Source organism: Pelobates fuscus, chromosome 5 (assembly GCF_036172605.1).
Source record: "Pelobates fuscus isolate aPelFus1 chromosome 5, aPelFus1.pri, whole genome shotgun sequence".
Taxonomy (NCBI): Eukaryota; Metazoa; Chordata; class Amphibia; order Anura; family Pelobatidae; genus Pelobates; species Pelobates fuscus.
In genome coordinates, this window is record NC_086321.1 from 303,264,780 (window position 1) to 303,280,933 (window position 16,154).

The window sequence follows — 16,154 nt, forward strand, 5'->3', positions numbered from 1 at the left end:
AAAAGCACAGTATGTATAATGGGATTAAGTGTCATACTGTGGGGAGGAGATGTGTGGGAGGTAACGGGTACACTATTGGATACTGTACTAATTACTGTGAATCCCTCCCTTGCATGGGAGAATGCTTTATAAGGAGACTGTGTGGATTAAAAGTCAGTTCTGCTCCTGATGCTGTGTGTCGTCCAGTCATTGGGATCTGTATGGGGATATTCGTGGATTACTTGTTTGCTGGAATTATTGCTTCATGGTGTTTTTACTACTTGTTCCTGAGCCCCACTGGGATCTATAGTGGAGTTAACCTGTGGAATACCAGGCCTCCGCTACACTCACAATATGAATGTAAAGGATCTGTGTCTAGGTGTAGGTACTTAGATACTGATTATAGTGTGTGTCAACCAATATCAGGTGAGCCCAAGTGTTTTGATCCCCAATTCCAAGCCCGGACAATTTGGTTGGAAATTCAGAATAGTAACTCCCAGGGGACATTAATAAATAGGACTGTGATAAGCACCATACATTCCACGGGTATTCTATTATTTGATGCATGTAAGGCGATTTCGGGTAGTGGAAAACCTTGGAATGTATGTGGAAATTTTAAATGGGAACGGACTTGGGTTTAATGACAAATATTTATGTCTCAGTAACAGATCTACTGATCCTGACTGCCCAAATAGAGACTTTAACTTCTGCCCATATTGGTCATGTGTAGGGTGGGCGGCCTGGGGAAAGATGATCAAGATATAATTATCCAAAGGTTGCCTACCACACCACATTGTAAAACTATGGAGTGTAACCCTGTGCATATGACCATTTCCAATCCACAGAACTTCATTGATAAGTTTGGGAATCTCTTTGGGTTTCAAAATACATGGTACAGGAGTAGATCCAGGGACCATAATATATGTAGGTCTTGAAATGGAGACAGTAGCAACCCAGACTCATCAGGTTTCTCATTCCTTCTATGAGGAGATGAGTATTGAGGATACAATTCCCCATAATGTTAAGAACCTATTTATTAATTTGGCTGAGAGTATTGCAGATAGTCTTAATATAACTAACTGCTTTGTATGTGGAGGTACTAATATGGGAGACCAATGGCTATGGGAGACAAAAGAGATTTGGTACCCTGGTTCTGAGACAGTTGAACAACAGATGCCTTCTCAGTCTGATCATCAAGTAAGTACTAGAGGTAAATCAGAATGGCGGTTAGAAACCTCTATTATAGGTCATGTATGTTTAGCTAGAAGAGGGCCAATGTATAATACACCTGTTGGCGAGTTAACATGTTTGGGACAGAAGGCCTACTATGCCGATACTAAAGATACTACTTGGTGGTCAGCTTCAAATGTCTCGGAACCTACTAATCCGTTTGCCAATTACACTAATTTGAAAGAGGTATGGTTTGACTTATCTGCTACATCTAATTGGAGAGCCCCATCGAATTTGTACTGGATTTGTGGTAAGAAGGCATATTCAGAGTTACCACAAGACTGGGAAGGGGCATGTGTACTAAGTATGCTCAAACCATCCTTCTTCTTGTTGCCAATCGAAATAGGAGAGACCTTGGGAGTTAAGGTTTATGATGTGAATCATGAAAAGAAGCAAGCTTCATTGAATATAGGTAGTTGGGAAGATAAGTGGCCTCCCCAACGTATTATTAATTATTATGGATCTGCTACCTGGGCAGAAGATGGTACTTATGGTTACCGAAACCCCATATCCCAATATATATGCTCAACCATATTATAAGACTACAGGCGGTGGTTGAGATTATCACCAATGAGACAGCACAAGCCATCAACCTCTTAGCTAAACATAATACTCGAATGAGATCAGCCATCTATCAAAATAGATTAGCTCTGGACTACCTATTAGCAGTAGAAGGAGGTGTATGTGGGAAGTTTAATCTAAGTAACTGTTGTCTGCACATAGATGATGAGGGCAGGCAGTGGCTGATCTTACAAGCCACATGGTTAGACTGATGCATGTACCAACTCAGATCTGGAATGGGTACAAGCCTATTAGATGGTTTGGAAGTTGGTATGAGCAGCTTGGAGGGATTAAGGCACTAGTAGGAGGAGTAGTACTTATTATATTTCTATGTCTCTTTCTGCCCTGCCTAATTCCATTAGTGGTCAGGTTTATACGTAGTGTTATAGAGAGTACTATAGAGAGAAAGACAGCTGCCCATGTAATGGCTGTCTGGAAGTATGAACCCCTAGCCCAGAGAGAGAATAATCGGGATGAGGAATGCTAAAGGAGTTTGTGATGATGCTAAGATGCTTACTAGGTCTGTTCTGGTTCATGGTTACTTGAGTGGTGTTGGTAGATTATGATTAGTGATGCATCTGGAATAATGTTATATCAGAAGCATCAAAGGGGGGAATGTGATGGGATTCCAGCATGGTCAAAATTTAGTAGGCCGAAATCTCCACATGGCATATGCTAATTAGTATCTGGTTACAAACAGTTGGATGAGTCATCAGTATACTGAGCATGTGTGGAAGTGGATAGTAAATTCCTTTGTCTTCAACAAGCCATGTTGTTGTGACTTAAATATGAATATTAATCTCTTAATTACATAGTTACATAGTTACATAGTTACATAGTTACATAGTTACATAGCTGAAAAGAGACTTGCGTCCATCAAGTTCAGCCTTCCTCACATATGTTTTTTGCTGTTGATCCAAAAGAAGGCAAAAAAAAAACTAAAAAAACCCAGTTTGAAGCACTTCCAATTTTGCAACAAGCTAGGAAAAAAATTCCTTCTTGACCCCAGAATGGCAGTCAGATTTATCCTTGGATCAAGCAGTTATTACCCTACATTGAAAGATTATATCCTTGAATATTCTGTTTTTGCAAGTATGCATCTAGTAGCTGTTTGCACATCTGTATGGACTCTGATAAAACCACTTCTTCAGGCAGAGAATTCCACATCCTGATTGTTCTTACAGTAAAAAAACCTTTCCTTTGCCTTAGACGAAATCTTCTTTCTTCCAGTCTAAACGCATGGCCTCGTGTCCTATGTAAAGTCCGGTTTGTGAATAGATTTCCACACAATGGTTTGTATTGGCCCCGAATATATTTGTATAATGTTATCATATCCCCTCTCAGGCAATGTTTTTCTAAACTAAATAGGTTTAAATGTGTTAACCTTTCTTCATAGCTGATATGTTCCATTCCTTTTATTAATTTTGTAGCCCGCCTCTGCACTTTTTCTAGTGCCATAATATCCTTCTTTAGAACAGGTGCCCAAAATTGCACAGCATATTCAATGCGTGGTCTTACCAGTGATTTATGCAAAATGATATTCTCGTCCCGAGAATGAATGCAACAATGTGCAATGCATGACAATACCCTACTGGCCTTGGCCACTGCTGATTGACATTGCACATTGTTGCATAGTTTGTTGTCTATAACAATTCCCAAGTCCTTTTCGTGTGTTGTTATCCCTAATTCGCTTCCATTAAGGGTATACGTTGCTTGTGTATTCTTTACGCCGAAGTGCATAACTTTGCATTATTCAACATTAAATTTCATCTGCCATTTGAGTGCCCAGTCCTCCAGTCTATCTAAATCCCTCTGCAGCAAAGTAATATCTTGCTCACATTGTATTATTTTACAAAGTTTTGTGTCATCTGCAAACACTGAAACATGACTTTCAATGCTGTCTTCAAGATCATTTATAAACATGTTAAATAGAAGGGGTCCCAGAACAGACCCCTGAGGGACACCACTTGCCACCTCTGTCCAGCTTGAAAATTTACCATTAACGACAACTCTTTGTACTCTGTTTTTAAGCCAATGTTCTACCCAAGAACAAGCATTTTCATCTAGACCGATTTCCTTGAGTTTGAACACTAATATTCTGTGTGGAACTGTATCAAATGCCTTGGCAAAGTCCAAATAGATCACATCCACTGCAACACCCTGATCTATACTTCTACTTACTTCTTCGTAGAATGCAATCAAGTTAGTTTGACACGACATGTGCTTCATAAAACCGTGCTGATTTTTGCTGATAACCATGTTCTTCTCAAGGAATTCTTGAATATAATCCCTTAATAACCTTTCAAATATTTTACCAGCCACAGAAGTTAAGCTCACAGGTCTATAATTTCCAGGCAAGGATTTTGAACCCTTTTTGAATATAGGAACCACATCTGCCTTCCTCCAATCCTCCGGAACACTTCCTGAAAGAAAAGAATCTTGAAAGATTAAAAACAGAGGTTCACTTATTTCTACACTTAGTTCCTTAAGTACACGTGGATGGATACCGTCAGGCCCTGGAGCTTTGTTTATACTAACTTTCTTTAGTTGCTGCAGCACCTTGTCTTGAGTTAACCAATTACAATTATTCTGCAAGTTTTTAGTAGCAATCATTTGCACATCTATTGCCATGGGTTCTTCCTTAATATATACAGAGGAGAAATAGTTATTTAAAATTCCTGCCTTTTCCTGGTCTTCATTGACTAACACCCCCGTTTCAGTTTTTAGTGTAGCTACACTTTTATTTTTGGGTTTTTTAGAATTTATGTACTTAAAAAATGCTTTAGGGTTGGTTTTGCTCTCTTTAGCTATCATTTTTTCATTTTGAAGTTTAGCAAGTCTAATTGCCTTTTTGCACGCATTATTTGCTTCCTTATATCTTTTATAAGATGCATCTGATTTGTCCGATTTAAATGCTTTAACCCCTTAAGGACACATGACATGTGTGACATGTCATGATTCCCTTTTATTCCAGAAGTTTGGTCCTTAAGGGGTTAAATGCCCTTTTCTTATTTTTAATCTCTTGTTTTACTTTTCTAGTAAGCCACATTGGTTTTAATTTGTTTCTTTTATATTTATTTCCCAATGGTACATACTGAGAAATGTACCTTTCTAATATTTGTTGGAAGATGATCCATTTATCCTCAGTGTTCTTTTCACTAAAGAGTTTATGCCAGTCAATATATTGTAAAGCTTTCCTTAACTTATTGAAATTGGCCTTTTTAAAATTATATGTTTTAGTATACCCCATGTGCTTTTGTTTTTTTGAGTTTATTTCAAAGGACACTATATTGTGATCACTATTTCCCAAGTGCTCACCTACTTGAATGTTGGTCAAAAGATCAATGTTGTTTGTTAAAACCAGGTCCAGACAAGCGTCCATTCTAGTTGGTGCTTGTACTAGTTGTGACATGAAGGTGTCATTTAACAAGTTTAAAAACCTAATTCCCTTTGCTGAGCTACTAGTGCCTCTGTCCCAATTTATGTCCGGGTAATTAAAATCTCCAATAATTAAAGTGTTACCCAGATTTGCAGCTTTCTCAATTTGCTCAAACAGCTGTTGTTCCTCGTCAATATTAACATTAGTTAACATTAACATTAATACATAATAATTAAGCAATACGGAACAACATTAATATTTTTATAGTTCATGGTATTATGGTCGAATATGTGGATAGAAAATACACAAAACGTTGTAATATATAAATATAATAAATAAACAGATGCTAGCAGAATGTCAATTTACCACAATAATTATACAATACAAAACTACAACATATTACTTACAAAAGGTTGCTAAATGTTATACAAAAGGCTATTACAATTGCTAAATGTTACAATGGATTCATATTACTTACAAGGCCCTAGCCCTTTGGCTGGGGTTAAGTCAGAGCTGGTACTACATCTTAGGTTCAGTCAGGTACAGGCAAAGAGACAGAGTTTCTCATACATCTGGTTTTGATTCAGTGTATTCCTAAATAGGCTGGCCTGTGATGTCACTGCCAGAAGCACATGTCTTCCTACAGACTGCCCCTAGTGGTGCCTCCAAAGCATTACACTAAATATGCTTTCTTTATGATGTAAAGTCATTCATTAATAAATACCATTACAAACCACCCTTTGACTTATGTCATAAAACAAGCATTTATAAAACCAGTACATTTTGAATCTTCCCCATTTTAACACTACCTGCCCTACAACAAAACCCACCTTTTGAAGAACGATACCCATTTACCCATTAATTATAACACTTTTTTGCTTATTCAAATGTTCACCATTGAGCACATGCATTGCCAGTTGGGAAACCTTGGCCTAAAGTAGGCACATAACCACCCTTATAATAATGAACAACTCAAACCATGTTTTATTAGATTAACCAATGATATTGTGTTCATGTGAGGATGTGTTTTGGAGCTTAATATAGCATTAGACACGACAAACCTATAACACCTGTGAATCATGACACAGACGGACAGTCACTGGAGCTCATTTTCTGTAGCCTATCGCTGGTCTGTGTGCCTGGCATTTTCACAAACATTAGTTCTGGAAACTGGATACTCTCTTCTTGGACAGTCTCATAGAACATACACATGTAGACAGGGATGAATGAAATAATTTGAGCAAAGAAGGACGTAGGATTTTGTAAAACAACAGTTCATGTGTGCAGGGACTTTTGTGAGTTTTGTGGTCACTTGTCACAGTATCCTGCTCTGGATATATTATTTAACCTACTCCCATTACTCTCAGCTTCAGTATTTCTTCTCATAAGAACAGTTCATGTGTTCAGGCACTTTTGTGTGTTTTGTGGTCACATTCTGTTTACCACCTTGACGTAACACAGTTTCCTGCTCCTGATGCATTTTGTCCCTACTCTCATCACTCCCAGCTGCAATATTTTTCTTCAACAATTGAGTATAGAGTGTCCAGAGCTGCTTCTTCTTCTGGTTCATGAGTTGCAATAAAAAGCTCCTTGCTGGAAAGTTCTTGAATGAAAACACAGGCAATGATGTACACAAACATTAAATGGCAGATGACTCTGTGCCAATTATCACAAGTACTATTTGATTGTGGTGTCTTAACTATATTTACCCTATGGCGTTAAGTAAATACCTACACACCTCCTGAGAATTCTCTCTTCACATCCAGCGCACTCCTGATTCACAGATAAACACAATATCACTGTCGTATTTAACCAATTTAACCTAAACACCCACCAAAATAAAATAAATTCCAATTTACCACCGTTCTATTTAAAGGGACTCTATAGTCACCATATAAAAGCAAGAAAGACAGGTCCCCCAGCCTTCCTTCTTGCTTTTATATGAACTTTCATTCATTAAAAAAATGATTTATATTAAAAACTTACCTCCGTTCCAGCGCCGAGCTCCCCGCTAGGCAGCGCCCCCTTTTTCGTCAAAATGACGAAATCGCGGGGCCCAATGGGACGGCTTCGCGCTGCACCAATCGCGTTCTTCATAGAGCGGCATTGAATGCCGCCCTATGAAGAACCTGAGCGCTTTACCGCGCATGTGCGCGGAATGCGCGTTCGCGAGCTGAGCTGTCTGACTGACAGCTCAGCTCGCTTTCTAAAATTATCAATAATAATTATCAATATAATTTAGGGCGGGTGGGGGCCCTAAAAATTGGATGGCTTGAAATCCATCCAATCACAGTGCTCTGTGTCATTTTACAAGCGTGGGAAAATTCCAAAGAACTTTCCCACGCTTGTAAAATGACAAAGAGCACTGTGATTGGATGGATTTCAAGCCATCCAATCACATTGCTCTGTGTCATTTTACAAGCGTGGGAAAATTCCAAAGAACTTTCCCACGCTTGTAAAATGACAAAGAGCACTCTGATTGGCTTAAACCCACCAATCAGAGTGTTCTTAGCCTAATTGCAGGGCGGGGCAAGGCTTTATAAGCCTTCCCCTGCCCTGCGGAGCTCAGTCTGCGCGGAGCCCTCCATGGGTGAAGATGGATTATTTTTTTTGCGCTCTGGTTTTTTTTTTTTTTTTATTGCGTCGGTTATTATGGATTTTTATTTGGCCTTTTTTGGGGCTGAAGAAAGAAGATTTTAGAAGAAAGAAAACATCGAATGGTAAGTTGTTTTTATCTTATTTTTTTTTTCTTTACAGGTTTTTAGTTAAAGGGTCCCCCCTCATTATTTTTAGGGTGAGGGGCGTAGGTAGGGAGATAAGTTTTTTTTGGGGGGGGGGGGGGGGAGAGGGTTAACTAGGGTCCCCACCCCCTTTGTATTTAGGGCCCCCACCCACCGCTCAGGGGTGGGGGCCGGGGGGGGGACAATAGGTCCCCCCTATTGATAATTTTAGGGCCCCCACCCACCGCTCAGGGGTGGGGGCCGGGGGGGGGGCAGTAGGTCCCCCCCTTATTGTGAATTTTAGGGCCCCCACCCGCCGCACAGGGGTGGGGGCCGGGGGGGACAGTAGGTCCCCCCCCTATTGTGAATTTTAGGGCCCCCACCCACCGCTCAGGGGTGGGGGCCGGGGGGGGGCAGTAGGCCCCCCCCCCTTATTGTGAATTTTAGGGCCCCCACCCGCCGCACAGGGGTGGGGGCCGGGGGGGGCAGTATGTCCCCCCCTTATTTTTTATTTTAAGGCCCCTACCCGCCGCACAGGGGTGGGGGCCGGGGTGGGGGGCAATAGGTCCCCCCTTATTGATAATTTTAGGGCCCCCACCCACCGCACAGGGGTGGGGGCCGGGGGGGGGACAATAGGTCCCCCCCTATTGATAATTTTAGGGCCCCCACCCACCGCTCAGGGGTGGGGGCCGGGGGGGGGGCAGTAGGTCCCCCCCTTATTGTGAATTTTAGGGCCCCCACCCGCCGCACAGGGGTGGGGGCCGGGGGGGGACAGTAGGTCCCCCCCCTATTGTGAATTTTAGGGCCCCCACCCACCGCTCAGGGGTGGGGGCCGGGGGGGGGGCAGTAGGCCCCCCCCCCCTTATTGTGAATTTTAGGGCCCCCACCCGCCGCACAGGGGTGGGGGCCGGGGGGGGCAGTATGTCCCCCCCTTATTTTTTATTTTAAGGCCCCTACCCGCCGCACAGGGGTGGGGGCCGGGGTGGGGGGCAATAGGTCCCCCCTTATTGATAATTTTAGGGCCCCCACCCACCGCACAGGGGTGGGGGCCGGGGGGGGCAGTATGTCCCCCCCTTATTTTTTATTTTAAGGCCCCCACCCACCGCACAGGGGTGGGGGCCGGGGGGGACAATAGGTCCCCCCTTATTGATAATTTTAGGGCCCCCACCCGCCGCACAGGGGTGGGGGCCGGGGGGGAAGTATGTGCCACCCTTATTTTTAGGGCCCCCACTCACCGCTCAGGGGTGGGGGCCGGGGGGGGGGGGAGGAGAGTAGGTCCCCCCCCCTTCAACCACTATTGTGGCCAGACAGCATCCCTGTGGGTTCGGGCTTCAGCTGTCAGCTGAAGCCACGCCCACAGCAGTGCTGACAGGCTGTCAGCACACAAAGCGCGTTCACAGTGCTTTGTGTGCTGATAGCCCGTCTGATGCATTCACCCAGAATGCATCGGACGAGAGGCCTTTTTAGGGCCTCTGAACTCGGAAGTCCCTCTGGTGGCCGTCTGATTGACTGCAACAAGAGGTGTTCCAAGCTTCCAATGTAAACACTGCATTTTCTCAGAAAATACAGTGCTTACAAGAAAAAGGCTCCGGGTAGCTGTAGCACTCACCTAAACAACCTCATTAAGCTGAAGTTGTTCAGGTGACTATAGTGTCCCTTTAAACATGTATAGATAACCCTAAATGCGTACTTTCTCTTATCCCTCTTATCACTCTTCCGTCCACTCATGCACTTTACAGAGACACAAATCAAGCACCTACTGGACAACGGGGTTCCCTCGTTGGAGCCCTCCCACTCCAGTTCTGTTTACACAAATACCCCCTGGTCCCTATGGGTCAATTCCCCCTTTCCCAGGCAAGCATACATACATACATACATACAACAACAACAACACATACAGTTTTCAATTGCAATACAATCATTAAAAATAAGAGAATAGTATGCACAAAATCATAGCATAGATGTTAAATAGACACAATAAAATAAAACACATTCAATAGCTAATCACAGGTCAACATTTAAACACTGGTCTCCATCTGGTATTCTATCTGTGATTCAATGTCCACCCCTGGTTTCTGCTATATCTGAAAAAGGTAAGAAAATAGATCAGGATTACTTTTCCTAGTCACTTATAGCGTATACTGCCAAATCCTTTACTTAGCATATATACATATATACACATATAAATACATTCCTTCAACTTTTCATTTTATAAACAATTTGTTCAACAAGGTAACTTTCTTAATTTTCTACTCGGCTCTTAAAATAAACAATCAGCTAATAGCCGCTTTCTGCATCTTCCTTGCAATTCAGGAGTACACAAAAAAATTTCTAGCCAACTTAAACATGTTTAATAACTCTCCACCCTTTGGATAAATTATAGAGGAGTGAACCACAACACCTCTTCCACCTCTGATGAAAGACTATAGTTCAATATGTCTCAAAGTTCAACACTTCTGACAGCTATGAGTGACTCCCTATTAATTTTTAGCCTTTCCACCTCGTGGCTAAGGGCCTGCACAACTATCCACCCTGTGGTGGCAGTGGCTTTCCGCTTGGGGGTGACCGCCCCCGCAAAATTATAGAGTTGCAAACATACAGCAACCTCTTTTCCGGCTCGATTAAAGGTTATGGGTCAATATGTCTGCAATTTAACCAGTACACTCACGTATCACTTATTGTATATTTCCTGGTCTCTCAGGAATTTCTATTAAATAGCTTATCCCCTTCCCAGGCAATATACAACAAAAACTAGTCACAAATGGTCTCTACGGTCATGATAGGCCACCCTACCACTAGTGTAATACGTCCTTATTTTATATATTTCCTGGTCTCTCAGAGATTTTGCATATCCCTTTCCCAGAGCAATATATATAAACTATTACTAATAAGTTACAAAAGGCTACTTATAAGTAATACAGGATTTCAAATACAGGATAGAACTGCACAACAACTATTGGGTATGCTCCCCCTTCTCCGGATATGTATATTCATAGGATGGAAATACTAAAATCAGTTATATAGATGGCTTCTAAAAGAATATAAATCTCAATCTGAGCCCATACACTTACTTTGTGAAAAATGCTAACTTAAAATATTCTAACCAGACCAAATAGGACAACAAGGAATTATTTTACCATTTTTTCTGTTCATTTGTTACCAGTTCAACATATCACACATATAACACATATCCTGTAAATCCTTGCACTCCACAAATTGATTAGTTTAGGCAATTACATTTACAAAACAATGCATTCTTTACTATGCAGTTTATTTTCTCATACAGGTAAGACTACCCACCCCCAATAAGGACATATTCTCCCCCAGCTGTAGCTGAAAAGGTTGGTCTCTTATATCACCAACCATCCCCCAAACATGTACTTCACTGTTTTGAGTAGGATGTACACTACATGTTCACACAGCTGTTAAATAAAAAAAAGTGGTCTTTCCTTCATGAGTCATAATCATATATATATATATATATATATATATATATATCCATACTAATATTCTATGTATACACTCACATAAATCTATTATTCGCTCAATCTGCTTTACTAAACTTATCAGGTTTAGTGAAAAGTCTTTTCCTATGCAAATGGTACTAGGCCTCAACCCATTCACACCATGTGGTCAATGGTGGATCGAAACCCACATGGTCAGACAAAAAAGTAAAATATATATTTTTTTTTATATATATAAATGACCAAAGATTGGTAACAAGCAACACAATAATTCATCACTATGTTCTACAACATGTTCTACAACATGAGATAACTTAAAATCAAATATCTAATCCCTATCTACTATCTGCATTCATTCCATTAAAACCACATTTGTATACAGACAGACAATTTACTGTATGATTAAAGCAAAATGCATAACATTTATATATTCCCCAATATTCAAGCATAACCCTGTTCACAGCGCCATATGTTGTGGTTGTGACTTAAATATGAATATTAATCTCTTAACCCCTTAACGCCGTTACGGCGTTCTATGCCGTCGCGGCTTTAAAGGGCTTAAAAGCCGTTGCGGCGGCATAGAACGCCGTAACGGCTGAAGCCCCCAGGAGGTAAGCTATACTTACCTCCGCCGCGATCCTCTTCTGGGGGTCTGCCTGAGAGCCCAGGCAGCCCCCCTCCGGCAAATGAGGCCCCCGGGGGCCATGTGATCGCTCTCAAAGAGCGATCACATGGCCCCCTATAGCTGGCTATGGATCTGCCAGCAGGGGGACTGTCTAAAATATTAGAGAGTCCCCCTGCTGGTAGGTAGTGTCAAAAAAAAATTAAATACACATGTTAAAATAAAATACAAGTATTTATATATATATAATATATGTATATATATTATATATATATAATATATATACATATTATATATATGTAACGTCATACGTAATGTATTTTAATATTAATATTAGTATATATATTAGTATTAAAATACACTTAGAATGACGTTACATATATAATATGTATATATATATTATATATATAATAGATCTACATATATATATTATATATATATACGTATAATTACAATAATAAATAAATAAAATAATAAAATAAATAAATAAAATATTGAAACAAAATTTAAAATAAATTATATATTCATATGTAATTTCATTCTAACTGTATTTTGTTATTAATATATATATATTGGAAACAGAATACACTTAGAATGACATTCTATATATATCTATCTATATATAAAATACAAATAACCGCAAATATATATAGATAGATAAATACATATAATTACATGAAAGATTACATTAGTATACACGTAGAATTTAAATACCTATAAATGCATATATATTAAAATTCTACGTGTATATTTAAGTAATTTTTTAACATAATTATGTCATTTAATTAATTAAAATTTGATTGACATGCCTGACAACACAGGGAGAAAGTGCAGAGAATTTAATTCGCAAGCACTATATTTGACCCTGTAACTCTCCAAGACACCATAAAACCTGTATATAGGGGGTACTGTTTTACTCGGGAGACTTCGCTGAACTCAAATATTAGTGTTTAAAACTGGTAAATTGTATTACAACGATGATATTTTAAGTAAAAGTGACGTTTTTTGCATTTTTTACAAACAAACGGCACTTTTATGGACTATATTATTGTTGTAATATGTTTTACTGTTTTAAAACACTAATATTTGTGTTTAGTGAAATCTCCCGAGAATAACAGTACCCCCCATGTACAGGTTTTATGTTTTTTTGGAAAGTTAGAGAGTCACATATAAGGCTCGCATTTCATTTTTTTTACATTGAAATTTGCCAGATTAGTTATGTTGCCTTTGAGACCGTATGGTAGCCCAGGAATAAGAATTACCCCCATGATGGCATACCATTTGCAAAAGTAGACAACCCAAGGTATTGCAAATGGGGTATGTCCAGTCATTTTTAGTAGCCACTTAGTCACAAACACTGGCCAAATATTAGTATTTTGCTTTTTTCACACAAAAACAAATATGAACGCTAACTTTGGCCAGTGTTTGTGACTAAGTGGCTACTAAAAAAGACTAAACATACCCCACGTTCAATACCTTGGGTTGTCTACTTTTTCAAATGGTATGGGGGTAATTCTCATTCCTGGGCTACCACACCATCTCAAAGGTAACATTACTAATCTGGCAAATTTCAATTTGAAAATGGAACGTTCTATATTTGACCCTGTAACTGTCCAAAACACCATAAAACCTGTTAATGGGGGGTACTGTTGTACTCGTGAGACATCGCTGATTACAAATATGTGCATTTTGTTGCAGTAAAACGTAACAGTATTATGACATTTACAGCTAAAATGTGAGGCGGAACTACAAATTAAAAAAAAAAATTCTAATTTCTTACAGTTTTTTTAATTTTATTCATAATAAATTGTTTCATATATAAATATTTTATATGAAATGAAAGCCCTGTTTCTCCTGAACAAAATGATATATAATAAGTGTGGGTGCATTTAATATGAAAGAGGTGAATTACGGTTGAACAGACATATAGCGCAAATTCCAGTTTTTGTTTACGTTTTGTTTTGATCAGAACGTGCACTATTGACTCCGTCCTGAAGGGGTTAATACATAATAATTAAGCAATACGGAACAACATTAATATTTTTATAGTTCATGGTATTATGGTCGAATATGTGGATAGAAAATACACAAAACGTTGTAATATTAAATGTATATTTGATATACCGTATATACTCGAGTATAAGCCGACCCGAATATAAGCCGAGGCCCCTAATTTTACCCCAAAAAACTGGGAAAACTTATTGACTCGAGTATAAGACTAGGGTGGGAAATGCAGCAGCTGCTGGTAAATTTCTAAATAAAATTAGATCCTTAAAAAATTATATTAATTGAATATTTATTTACAGTGTGTGTATATAATGAATGCAGTGTGTGTGTATGAGAATGCAGTGTGTGTATGAGAATGCAGTGTGTGTGTATGAGAATGCAGTGTGTGTGTATGAGAATGCAGTGTGTGTATGAGAATGCAGTGTGTGTGTATGAGAATGCAGTGTGTGTGTATGAGAATGCTGTGTGTATGAGAATGCTGTGTGTATGAGTGCTGTGTGTGTGTATGAATGCAGTGTGTATGAATGCAGTGTGTGTGCATGAATGCAGTGTGTGTGCGTGAGTGCAGTGTGTGTGCGTGAGTGCAGTGTGTGTGTATGAATGCAGTGTGTGTGTATGAATGCAGTGTGTGTATGAATGCAGTGTGTGTGTATGAGTACAGTGTGTGTGTGTATGAATGCAGTGTGTGTATGAATGCTGTGTGTGTGAGTGCTGTGTGTGAGAATGCTGTGTGTATGAGTGCAGTGTGTGTATGAGTGCAGTGTGTGTGTATGAATGCAGTGTGTGTGTATGAATGCAGTGTGTGTGTATGAATGCAGTGTGTGTGTATGAGTACAGTGTGTGTGTATGAATGCAGTGTGTGTATGAATGCTGTGTGTGTGAGTGCTGTGTGTGAGAATGCTGTGTGTATGAGTGCAGTGTGTGTATGAGTGCAGTGTGTGTGTATGAGTGCAGTGTGTGTGTATGAGTGCAGTGTGTGTGTATGAGAATGCTGTGTGTATGAGTGCTGTGTGTGTGTATGAGTGCTGTGTGTGTGTATGAATGCAGTGTGTATGAATGCAGTGTGTGTGCATGAATGCAGTGTGTGTGCGTGAGTGCAGTGTGTGTGCGTGAGTGCAGTGTGTGTGTGTATGAATGCAGTGTGTGTGTATGAATGCAGTGTGTGTGTATGAGTACAGTGTGTGTGTATGAATGCAGTGTGTGTATGAATGCTGTGTGTGTGAGTGCTGTGTGTGAGAATGCTGTGTGTATGAGTGCAGTGTGTGTGTATGAGTGTAGTGTGTGTGTATGAGTGCAGTGTGTGTGTATGAGTGCAGTGTGTGTGTATGAGTGCAGTGTGTGTGTATGAATGCAGTGTGTGTGTATGAATGCAGTGTGTGTCTATGAATGCTGTGTGTGTGTGTGTATGAATGCTGTGTGTGTGTGTATGAATGCTGTGTGTATGAGTGCAGTGTGAGTGTATGAGAATGATGTGTGTATGAGTGCTGTGTGTGTATGAATGCAGTGTGTGTGCGTGAATGCAGTGTGTGTGCGTGAATGCAGTGTGTGTGCGTGAGTGCAGTGTGTGTGTATGAATGCAGTGTGTGTATGAATGCAGTGTGTGTGTATGAATGCAGTGTGTGTGTATGAGTACAGTGTGTGTGTATGAATGCAGTGTGTGTGTATGAGAATGCTGTGTGTATGAGTGCAGTGTGTGTGCATGAATGCAGTGTGTGTGCATGAATGCAGTGTGTGTGCATGAATGCAGTGTGTGTGTGTATGAGTGCAGTGTGTGTGTGTGTATGAGTGCAGTGTGTGTGTGTGTATGAGTGCAGTGTGTGTGTATGTGTGTGTGTAATGCAGAGTGTGATGCAGAGCCTTGGTGGGGGGTGGGCATTTTTATTTTTTAATTATTATTTTAATATTTTTTTTGTTTCATTACATGTTTTATTATTATTATTTTTTATTTAATAATTTTTTTTTTATTTTTTTTTATTATTATTAATATATATATGCATTTTTTCGTCCCCCCTCCCTGCTTGCTAGCTGGCCAGGGAGGGGGGCTCTCCTTCCCTGGTGGTCCAGTGGATGGGCACTGTGTAGGAGGGGGCTGTGGGGGCTGCAGAGAGATGTTACTTACCTTTCCTGCAGCTCCTGTCAGCTCTCTCTCCTCCTCTGCCGGTCCGTTCAGCACCTCGGTCAGCTCCCAGTGT